Raw genomic sequence first — 11,795 nt, forward strand, 5'->3', positions numbered from 1 at the left:
CGCCAACTTTTATACCAACTCCAATCACTCTCTAACCAGTCCGACAATCGAATCGCCGTTTCTCTACGACTATAACGAATCGATTTCCACGGTGTACATAACTTGTTCGGATCAAGGTAGAACGATAAATCGCAATTTGTTCGTACGCGTATTCGTTATGCGCGAAGGTGTTGCACAAGTATACGCATTATACGCATATCATAATCGTAGACCGCGCGCAGTTTGAGCGGCATGTAAACGAGGCGGCGTTACTAGTAAGCGACAATTAATTAGGCAACTATGCCCATTTGTGCGTTAGGCATTGACTAACCTCGTTTGCTGGCCAGGCGAGAGAAATCCATTTCAAGCCCTCGGAACATTACCCAAACCATTCGAAACTGCGGGACCCAGCCATGGCTGCCATGGCAACGGCGTCCCTCCACCTCCGCCCCCTTTCCACTCTCACTCTCTCTCTCTCTCTCTACGTCAGCGACTGCGGGGCTGCTCGGCCTATCTCAACCCTCTTCTCTTCTCTTCTGCCGACGTCACTCGGCATCAACCTGCGATATCAATTACTTCGATACAACCAGCGTCTTCCCCGACTCCAAATTTTTTCCACCGCCAACACAGACGCCCGTCTCATCGAGACTCGACGATTCTAAATCCCGCGTCGCTTTCACCGGCGCGACTAGGAGCTCTTAAATCTGAAAACTAAACGGCGAAGCGGTTTCACTCTATACGTATAATAACTGTACCCGACAGACTCGTGCTTCGGTGGGTAAGCCTTCGGACATCATCGTATCTCTTTACTCTCAATTTCTTACACCGAAAAGAACGAACTGATGTTTTAATTAGTCAAGTAAGTAAAATTAGTCAAACTCACTTTAATTCGGTGAAATTATTATCCAGATACCGATAATTCTAACGTGGTAATTCATTCGGTATTGGTTCGGTATTTCCAGCAGTATTACTCTACGGTATGGTATACCTATGTGTGAGCTGGAATTATCTCTTCTATAGTGGAATAATTGAAAACGGGCGTGAAAAAAAGAGGCGCACGAAAAGAGTGAGAATTTGAAACCGTTATACCCGCGGTAATTTTATAGGTGGTGTAAAAAACCGATCCCGCATGGATATACGATCGCGTATTTGCTGCATCGACCAGGTGAATTCGGGGATCGATAGGATCGGGGCATGCTGCCCGAGGTGTGAATAATACAAGCCTGCTCCCCTTTTTCGAAAAATCCAACGAAACGAAGCCGGACTCCGGGGTGCGCGGCTCGCCCTGTCAACCGGTGTTATTTACCGCCCTCGAGCTCCTCCAGGGCGACGGTCATTCGGCACTCCTGCAGCAGCCCGGAGGCTGGGTCGAGTGTAGCCGACGGACACTTGAGCCGTCGGAAAGCGTCTCCGAGGCTATTGTCTGGTCGAAAGAAGCGCCCGCTTTCGTGAAAATGGCGGGAGAACGAGAGAGAGAGAGAGAGAGACGTGGGGAGGAAAATAAGTAAATAAATCTCGATCGCGATTGAATTTTTTCGTATTATTCAAATTCGACGCAATTATGTAATTTTCGGGAGGTAACGAGGCGACAGATTTCTCCCCAAATGGCGGTGAGAACATCCTACGAAACTGAAAAAAAATTTTAAGAATTGGGAGAAGAAATTTTTGCCGAAAGTTAGAGAAAATTCTTTACCGAAGATATAAGCGCAGGTAATTTGGAATCGCATAACGGTTTCAATGAAATGTTTGTAACTGTTCCGACGACAGCGTGACTCGATTTATCGGAAAACTGAGGTGAATATACCTACGCTCCGTGTTGTATACGATATAGAGAGGAGAGAGGGAAAGAGGGATGTAGAGAGGTGGAGACTGGGAATCAGAGAACACGCTCTCAAACGAGCTTTAACGCAAGTTGATACTTTCGAATTAGCGGAAGCGAAAGGTAAAGGGAGGTTGGTGTGGAAAAAAAGAGACAACACCGCGTGCCGGCATTGTTCATTTACGAAGTTTGTAATTAAAGAGTGTCGAGGTGGGAATTGCCTAAAGCGTGCAGGATTGTGTGTCGCCGGTGTAGGAGCAGTTCGTACATTTTCATGCCTGTCCGAAACGAATTGAAATCACACGGTGTACCAATTACAGTTGAACGAGTCGAGGTGATACGTTCAGAATCGCGTCGCGTCGCGTTGTTGTCTCGTCACGAGTCGATGCTTTTATTTTACCCGGTGTGGCTTGGAGGCCATCCGGGAAATTTGAACGACCTCAGTTGCGTGCCCGTGGTGTCGCCAACGTGCTTCTCATATTTCACGTAATTTCTGGACACATTGCGTTAGCCGAATGGCGCCGAGCTTCGCCGAGCTTCGCGACGAGGGGTGCAGCCCTTTGATATTTCCAGAGAAATAAGGACCCGAGCCGAAATTTATAAGCGCCTACTCGAAACCCTGCGTACGAGTTTCTGCCTAGAGTTTAACGATAGCGAAGCAGGTTCCTACTTTGACGTTTAAAGATATCCGAAATTTACCGATTTATCAAGAATAGTCTTGAATCGGGGTATGTTTGGAATCTCCTTTAACCCTCCGGAGGTTGAGTTAAACCTGCTTGTTCGAAACCCTCCGTTAACGCTCAAAATCCGAACCCGCCGATAAAGATTCATCGATTGTGATTGATTGTTATTGAAATACAAAAAATACGATTAAATCGTATGAAATCAAATTAAAATCCCAATGAATGGGAATTGGTTTACACATGCGTTTAATCGTATCTTCTGTATATTGGATCAGTTAAAAGGGTTTTTGTATTCGAAAGAACGTTGATTAAATACAGTTGAAATGTGATACTTAATTTTCAAATGATATTGAAACCTGTCAAAAACATATCGAAATATCCCTTGAATCGTTCATTGTGATTAATTGAATGTCGCTGTGATAATATATCGGCAAAGGAGGAGTTACAGGTCCAATGGAGGAGCTGTAGATCGAATAGCGTCAAAATAGTTTCGGATTAGTTTCATTTTTAGCAGTCGGAGGATCAATGCAGGATTTCCAGGTTCAGATTCCTTCAAAGTAACTTTAGATGAAATTTGGACTCGGGGATGCCTCTAGAGTAACTGTAAGATTGAGTAAAATTTGACCCGAGTTAATGGATATCTAAAAATTTGTCGACAACTGAACGTTTTTTCCGTGCAAACATTGGGAGGCATTGTTTAAACAAAATTCGACTCGATTAACTTGAACTGCAAATTTTCAGCTGAAACAACGAGGATTTTGATAGGATACAAAAAGACCGCATAAATGCTGCGGAGAAATGATTCGTTATTTCAGATAAATATTGTCATTAGTACTCCGAGAAAGTTGAAGTATCAGGGAGGAAAAAGATCGTCGCAACGACTTACGCCCAAAGAACATCGCGGAGTGTTTTACCTTCTCGAAACTTTTTTCTCGGGCAACGGTGAGCGCCTCCAATTGACGGATGACAGCTCGGCGCCGAGTAGTTAAGAGATTTTCACTCTCGAGGCTAAGAGGGAAGAAGCCCCTCGGGCCTCAGCCAATCGGAAAACGATCGCCTAGATCCTAAGTAAGGACCATAACCCCGGCGATAGGCGTATAATACGCTGCACGAACGAGGGAATGCATTATACGCTTCGAGAAAACGTCTAGTAAAATGCCCCGTTATCTTCGGAGACTTTGCTTGTTGGGAGCGTGAATCTGGAACGAGAACTTTTTTCACTCGTTCGCAAAATATTTTCAAGGAGTTGCCGCACGGCTGTGAATTTGACGCGTGGGACGAGCGGCGAGTGATGTTGAAATTTAAAATTTGCAAAACGGGACGCTCCGTTTGTCAAAGTCTGATTTAAACTAATTTAAACTAGCAGATTGGCAGCTCGCGTACCCTTCATCCCCTTCGAATCTGATCATATTTTGGTATTACGTTCTTACCGAACCAAAAGAGTCTCGGACATTTGTTCAGATTTTCTTCAGCCACTGGTGAAATTTGTACACAATCGCGAAAACCAATTGCGAAAACGCCGTTTTTAATAATCTCAACAAATTCAGACTAAATCGATCGGAATGCCCCAGGTTTATTCGAACGGTAGATGATCGGACGAAACGTCCCAAAATCCATGCTCAACGTCTCGACTCGTTTAATTGCTCCGTGAAATGACCCCTCATCGACTCTGCGTTCAAATTCTGAGCATAAATTCGCCGAGTGTAAGTGTCGAGAAACGAATCGTCGGACAAGTACTGTTCAATCGTAATTCAAAATTTTTACACACCAACTTACACGACCCGACAAAACTGGAGTGAGGTCCACGGTTTCGCGCCTCTGGTAATTCCTCCGAATCTCTCTCCGATCCCACGTCTATAACTAAAACACCATAACCGAGTATTTTTCCGGCCACAGCGGACACTTGGAAAGATGGTCGATTCCGGCACGTCGCGTAGGCGCGACGGGTACTCCGAAGAGATTGGTAGCGGTACGCCGGGGGTCCGGAGGATGATGTCAAGGTTCAATGACCGCGAGCTCTCCGAGTCCTGGTGGTGGACCGATCGCGTGTAAATTTAGGTAAATGTACGAGTAGACGGTTGATTGAATTTGTGACCCGGTGGAAAGATGTGAAGAAAAGAGTGCCGCTCGCGATAATTATTCGAGACATGGCAAGCGTTGTTGATTCAACTTGACCACACAGAAGAATTTGTTCGTTTCTTTCGCAGCCCGAAGACGTCGTGTACGTTGTAAAATACATTATCTGGCAGCGAATTTTTCAGAGAAATTTTTCTTCGTTTACAGGTAGCCTACCTACCTACGCTAAGGTGAATTGTACAAGTGGCCGCGGAGACATCGAGACACTTTTTTATCACACCTGCCGATACGAAGAAGGTAATTTTCGGGATTTACCGAAGCGTAAATCTCCCCGCCTCGGTTGGATATGGAGCAATTGAGAGGGAGGCGTGTTAGTGCGTGTCTGTAAAAAAGCAGACGCGTGACCACGGGGATACACAACGAATAGGGTCAGTGCCGGAAACTCGCGGGATAGAAAAAGGGCCGAGAGTGGATTCGAACTTTTACGACACCAAGGACGGAAGGAGCTGACGTTTCTCATACTTTAGATTTCACTTTCCTATCTATGTGTGACAAGATTCGGGATGTTCTGATAAACCATGACGTGAGAAAACAAGGCGACGTCGTATAGCCTTGATATTTTATCCTACGGTGTTTATATTGTCATTTTTTCAACTTTCGACCGCGTAAACTGGGATTTTCAGCAAACAGAATGTACGGAAATTAATAAGTAATTTCAAGTAATCTATTTACGTGATTTCTGTGACGTCATCTTGGATATGCACAGACACCGACGCACCTTGTCTTCTTACATCGCGTGATAAACGGTAAATTTTATGTCAGCGACCATGGAGGATATACGAGGGAAAAATTCATCGATTTTGGTTATTTTAGGCCAACTGTTCACTAGCAAATCAAGCCTTGCGACGATCATCCGGGTGATTTTTCCGGACGATCGGCTGAGCCGGGTCGAAACGTCGTAATACGTGATCCACTAACAAAACAGTCTACAACGACCAAAATCGCCAAATTCTTCCATCGTGATAAACGATACTCGGGAGATAACCGTGTAGGCATATTCAAGGAACGATTTCCAAACCATCAAGCCTCCAAGGCAGTCGATTATAATTAATCGATTTACTAAATCGAGTTGACATTTTCACCTTTTCCAGTGTCGCGGTTTAATTGTCTGCACTCGGAGGATTTGCAGAGTGGGTTTCGAGTCTTCCCGCCTTGAGCCCTTCAGAATTCGGAGCCTGACCTTAACCCGGGGTGCAAACTTTCGAACCCGCGGAAGCAATTTCGGCTTCTGTACGCGCCAGTCGGACCGACGTCCCCCCCTCGTCCCGACTCAGTCTTTACAGCTTCCGCGTATCTCCGAGGCGACGAGACCCGGCAGCCATCGGGGACGGGACAGAGCGGATTTCCATGACATACCGGGGGATTTGCGTTATAGATGCCCTCGTTCGCGTCTCGGGCGAAATCGGCCTCCCCTTCCGTCCAGCTTCCTGATCCCTGTCAAGGATCGGTTGTCGGACCGAAAGATCAGAGACCGAAACCGAGATTTTCTCGGATAATTGATCGATCGGAAATCGAGGGCAAATTTATGCGAATCGTTCACAAATATATCACGCTAGGATCAGGTTGTTGTGCGGAAGATGAGTGCACCAGTTTCATTATAGACCTTTTCATTTTGCAAAATTATAAATTAACGCATAAATTGTGAATTTTTCGACGACTAAAACCAATTGCTAGAGGGTTAAACGCGAAAAATTTATTCTTTGATAATTTTAGAACTAAGGATTAAACAGATACGATTGAAATAGTTCGATAACTGGTACACTTGTCTTGCGTATTTCTGCTGGATTTCCGTTAGCTGAAAATCCATGCTTTTTTGTTCATCGTAGGAGTATTCGTCGAATTGATTGTTAAGTATACATTTGTAAGGTATAACTGTGTTTTCTCCAAAAGTAGAGGAGAGAACGACGTAATAACACTACGACTAAGAGCTGAGGATTCATTTCAAATCGCTGTCACAGGGTAGAAAATTTGATAAACTTTCAAAATAATTGAAATGAAAAACAGATACCGATAAAGTGTCACGTTCGTAATACGAGTCTGCTTTGATTTTCTCACATTTTTAGGAAAATCATGATACGTTACATATTTGCCAAGTGCTCGAACATGCGCGACTAGGTATCTCGCAATAAGATCAATCAAAGGTAGGTGTTGCATCTTGGCTTCTTTAAGGTTGCCCTTGAGCGATTGCGTACATGTCTAACAGTGCCTAACGTGGTACTCGAAGGGCGTTTTCAGGTGTTCGCCAGCAAACATCTCACCCGTTGGATATTCCCGGAGGCCCGATGGGCGCGACAGAATCCAGAAACGGAGACAAAAGACGATCCGGGGAGTCACGTGGATGCCGAAGCTCCGGGAATGCCGCTTTCTCCTAAATTCGTACGAAAAAAAGAAAAGAAGAAGAAAACCTCCGACCCCTTTTCCCTCCGCAGAGGTATGCGTCTGTAATACATGCGAGGCTGTGTCACGTGGGGCTGGAAACCGGCGTTTCGCAGACGTATATTGAATAAAGCAATCTCGAGATACGGTTTTCACAACTGTATTTTCCCGCGATGAAATTAATTCCTACATATAGACACGCATTTGTACAGGAATACAGGTGTATAAAGAAGCCGATTCGCGTATGTGTAACAGACAAAGTGGATTTTTATTTTTTCCCCATAGAAAAACAACGCGTCCCACGTATGCAGTCTTTTTTCGTACGAGAGCAATTTCATTTTAACCGCAAAATGCGTCCAAGATCGTGCAGGGATAGGACCCGGTCATAATCGTTTCCGGTGAAAAGAAAACTGAATCCTAATAAAGTCGCGGGGTGTGCGAGGTCTGGGAAGAAAAAAATAAATAAATAAATAAATATGGATTGCAGGAGAGGCGAAAGCGAGAGACGAAGTGAAAGGAAAAGCTAATTACAACGCCCTTGTTTTACCACGTACAGTACGTACGATGTTTCTATGTATGTAACATGTATACGTTACGCGACAAGGATCGATTCGAATCATTATTCGCTCTCGCTTGAATTGTCGCGATAATTTCTTACCGAAAAGAAAAATACGGATCGAAAGAAAGAAAGAGACGAAGAAAAAAAAGAAAAGAAAATTTCCCAAATATTATTCTTATTTGTTTCAATTAACGCAATTTTACTATCACAACCTTCTATTCCCTTCGTTTTGCTGTTGTTTTTTTTTTTTTTTTTACCTCCACTATACGCCATCACGAAAATAACCGAGATCTTTTACTTACGGAATGAAATCCTTTCGTATTACGTGATACGTACGTATCTCGTACTTGCGTACAGCTCCGACATGTTGTACGGCTCTGTAGCTAAATTTTGCCGGGATATCTTCTCCTACCCTTCGCCCCGCTCGTTCCGACCCTCAGACAGAGAGAGAGAGAGAGAAACAAAGTGGGATGGAAAGAAAAGGGAGGCCTCTCCCTGGATGAATAAATTACGCAGCCCTCCCTCCCTCCCTCCCTCCCACCCTCACGCACACCGTCGACTGCCACGCATCGCAGCTCGGATCCCGAGGGAGACTAGAAAGGGAGTTGAACTACCGCCAACGCCAGCTTCGCCGACTATAACGTTCATTTATTTGACAGTTTTGCCGCTGAGCTCTTTCTAAATCCCCCTCTGATGCAGCGACAAGCTTACGGCTTTTTTCGTTACACATAACGCACACTTATACTATTGTTAGACACTAATCGTTGCTTCAAAAGTTCCCTTATATCGCGAGGTTTCTTACACGTCGTTGTTTTTCCTTCTTCCGAGATCGCTCGTTTCAAATGATTTTTATTCTTTTCCATACAATTTTCAGCTGCAGCCGACAGCTTTCCCGTGATATCCAAATAATTTTAAAAATCTGTGTTAAAATCCGTGAGGATGAATCTTTGTAACTCCCAAATATTTGTAAGTTAAAAAAGTTAAAGCCGTGGATTTTTCGGTGTTAGAAAAAATCACACGTACCTCAAAATATTTTTCACCCCAGCCCTTTCGCGTCAACTATTTTTTATTGTTAATAAAAAAGTACAAGAATCTCGGAGAAGAGCGAATTCCGAAAAAAATATACTTCTCTGAACCGGCCTAATATATGCGTATTGTAATACACTAATTAATCGCATTTTGCGTCCGCGAAATAAAACGGAAAATATTTATATATCTGGACGGGTGTGTGTAATAACGCGGATATTAATCGCGAACGACTGTCTACACCGTTCGATACGTTTGCATGTTTCGAATCGGCGGCTCCCCTCTCGGAGTGGCCAAATCTGCGGCTCGATTAATCAATCGCCGATTGTATTAACCCTTGAATTGTGTTTGTTTCGCTTTAAACATTTCAACGAATATACCTATATTTGGGATTTGCCGTTCGCGGGCGCAAAAGAGCCTTTATTATGTACGTATCCAGCGAACAATGGTATCGATGGTAAATCTGTCATACGCAGCACGCACTGCTTATTGTTGGCAAAATTTGTTCAAGTCTAATGACAATAATTATGTAATAAAGTTATTTCGGAAAGCAGTCGTTCTCCTCTTGAAATTGTTGAATTTATGCACCACCTTACGGATTTCCGACATTTCGCCGTAAACATTCTTTCATCATCATGTAGGAATCTATTTTACCTCTGTATTCGTTTGTTTATATTTTAATTTCGTACTTTTTCTTCCTTTTATTTATTTTAGCCTGGATGAAAAGGAGAAACGCCGTTCGCATCGCGTTCAACTGTTATCCCATAATGAAGCTGTTAATAAATTTCACTGCAAGCCGTCGTCAGGAAGGAGGAGATATTACGTCGCGACTGATAAAACGGTATTTACGTTCAGCGTGCGTCTCGAGTTGCTAAAAGAGCTTTACTTATACCGAGCTAGCGGGCTGCTTCTGCTTCTGCCTCTGTCTCTGCGCTCTGTGCCAAGAATTTTTGATTAAACTTTGATTAATCTTTGTTGCTTTGGGCCCCTTCAGCGCAGCAGCACGAAAACGCGGGGGACGCGACACGAATGAGTCGGACACTCAAGTAAGTATATTCAGGAGCGTAACTCTTATCGTCCGGCATGCTACAATATTCACCCCGAAACTCGCGCGGGTTCCGGAATTAAGCTCGGTTTGTGACCTCTTTGAAAAATTTCACGCGTTTTCACGTTCGGAGTAATTAGTTGGCACGTTATACAATCCCATCGCAGCAAAGGCTATCCGAGCCGTTACGTACATCCGGTAAATGAAAAGGAGTTGACAACGAAGGTATTCGCGACGCTTAAACTGTCGGGTATAAAATTGATGCGTATTGCTGTAATTCTCACTTACTCGCGAGGTGAATTTTGGCAAGAAACTGCGGAACGAAGGAAGGAAGGAAGGAGGGTTGATAAGCTATAGAGAACGGCAAACGTTATGCCAAGCGACGAAAGTTTGCCTTGACGAAAGTTCCTGCACCAGCGCTGGAATAGAGTTTGAAAGATAATTTTCTACCCCTCGGCGATAATAATTCCGCACGGTCGAACGTCTTGGCGCGAAAGTAAGTCCAGGTATACGTTATACACGTAGGTATAACACGCGTAAAGATAGGGCAGAATTTCTTTTCGGAGGAACGTTACGATGGATCCTCATTGTGCCGTCAGAGGCACGAATAAAGCATCCATCGCTTGATTATAACTTGAGGAACAAGTGTATTAGGCACGTTTGTTCTCAGATTGTTCGAAGGAACAAAAACGGTGAAAAAATACAGACACTCACCGAAATCGGTGAAATCCAACGTCGAGAGCCGAACGCGCGGTTCCCTGAAAAGTTGGATTTCACAGGGAGAAATCACCTCGCGACGCGGCGACGCACAGCGTTTAGGTGTAACGGTGTAACCGTGTGCTTCAAGTTGTCTCGGCATCGCTCGCAGTACATTTCGTCGTTCAACTTTCACACCGGTCACCTACGGAGTTTAAAATAAGAGCCGATTAGTGAATACTGGAAATTCAAAGCTTGACAATCAAATAAACGTATTTTCCATTACAATCAAGTTATAATAAGCATTGTTGTCAAAGCCGTCGAATCGTTCGTGACGAGGATAATCCAGAGGCGATTAACTCACACTGCAGAAGCATCTGCCCGTTAGAGGCTGGTCGGAACGTACATTTCAAATTGAAATTTTTCGACAATAGATTAATTTTTTTCTAATATTTTGGGCAGAGGGGGGGTGGATCATCGATATTCCGAATCCGGAATTCCGATTAGATTCCGAAGTAGCTTCCTCGGCCGCCATCTTGAATTTCATAAGGGACTTTATTTTCGTCATAACAAACTAAAGTAGAAAATTCAATTCCTTAACTTAATACGGGTGGCCGGGAGTCCCCTATGATTGGGGGAGGGGGAGGAACGGATTAGCCTACCTGTCGAATTGTCTGCGGCCGAATTCCGCCGGCGCTAAACGGCAAATTGGATTCGGCTGAAAGGGCTGTTGATAACTGGGTCAGTGGGTCGATCAGGCGGCAGCCGCGGCCGCTTGACCTCGAGATCCCCGAGTTAAGGCGCAGTTGCGACTCTGATTCACGGACGAAGTATACGGAATCGTTTATCGCCGGTATTTTGGCAATTGTCACGCGTACCGCTCGTCTTTGAGGCGCCGATTTCGATTTTGGCTCCTTGTTGCGAATGCTGCGAATCCCTTTTACCGTTTGTTTGCCGCCGATCGTGTCTTGTTTTCTCAATGACGCGCGACTCGCCGCTGCTGCCGCTGTGCCGCCATCTTACGGAGGCTCCGAGAAGCGCGGACGACCGAGCTGCTAGCCGGATACGAGACTTCTTACTGACAATATCGACGTTTCGTGCCGCTTCTAGATGGCAGCACTTTATGCTATTGAAAATTTAAAACTGCTTTGAGAATGGACATGGGGTATCAGGAGGGTTTCTGGTCGAGACATCTTGAAGTGAGAATTCTCGGGAAATTTGACCTTACTCAAGACGAGAAAAAAGTGTCGAGCAATGGAGAAATCGCACCTTGATTGTATTTGATCGTAAATACTGTATGTAACTCTAATTTGAAGATTACTTTTGTAAAGATATTTCAGGTGCCTACCGTTTGTTTTATTAAAAGACTGTGTGATTAATATTTTTACTCACCTCAGGAAGGAAGCTAAGATACATATTCAAAGTACCTACTTTTTAATAAATAGACAAATTAAAAGTTTTATATAAAGATAATCA

The sequence above is a fragment of the Neodiprion lecontei genome, chromosome 1 (assembly GCF_021901455.1).
Source record: "Neodiprion lecontei isolate iyNeoLeco1 chromosome 1, iyNeoLeco1.1, whole genome shotgun sequence".
In the NCBI taxonomy this organism is placed as follows: domain Eukaryota; kingdom Metazoa; phylum Arthropoda; class Insecta; order Hymenoptera; family Diprionidae; genus Neodiprion; species Neodiprion lecontei.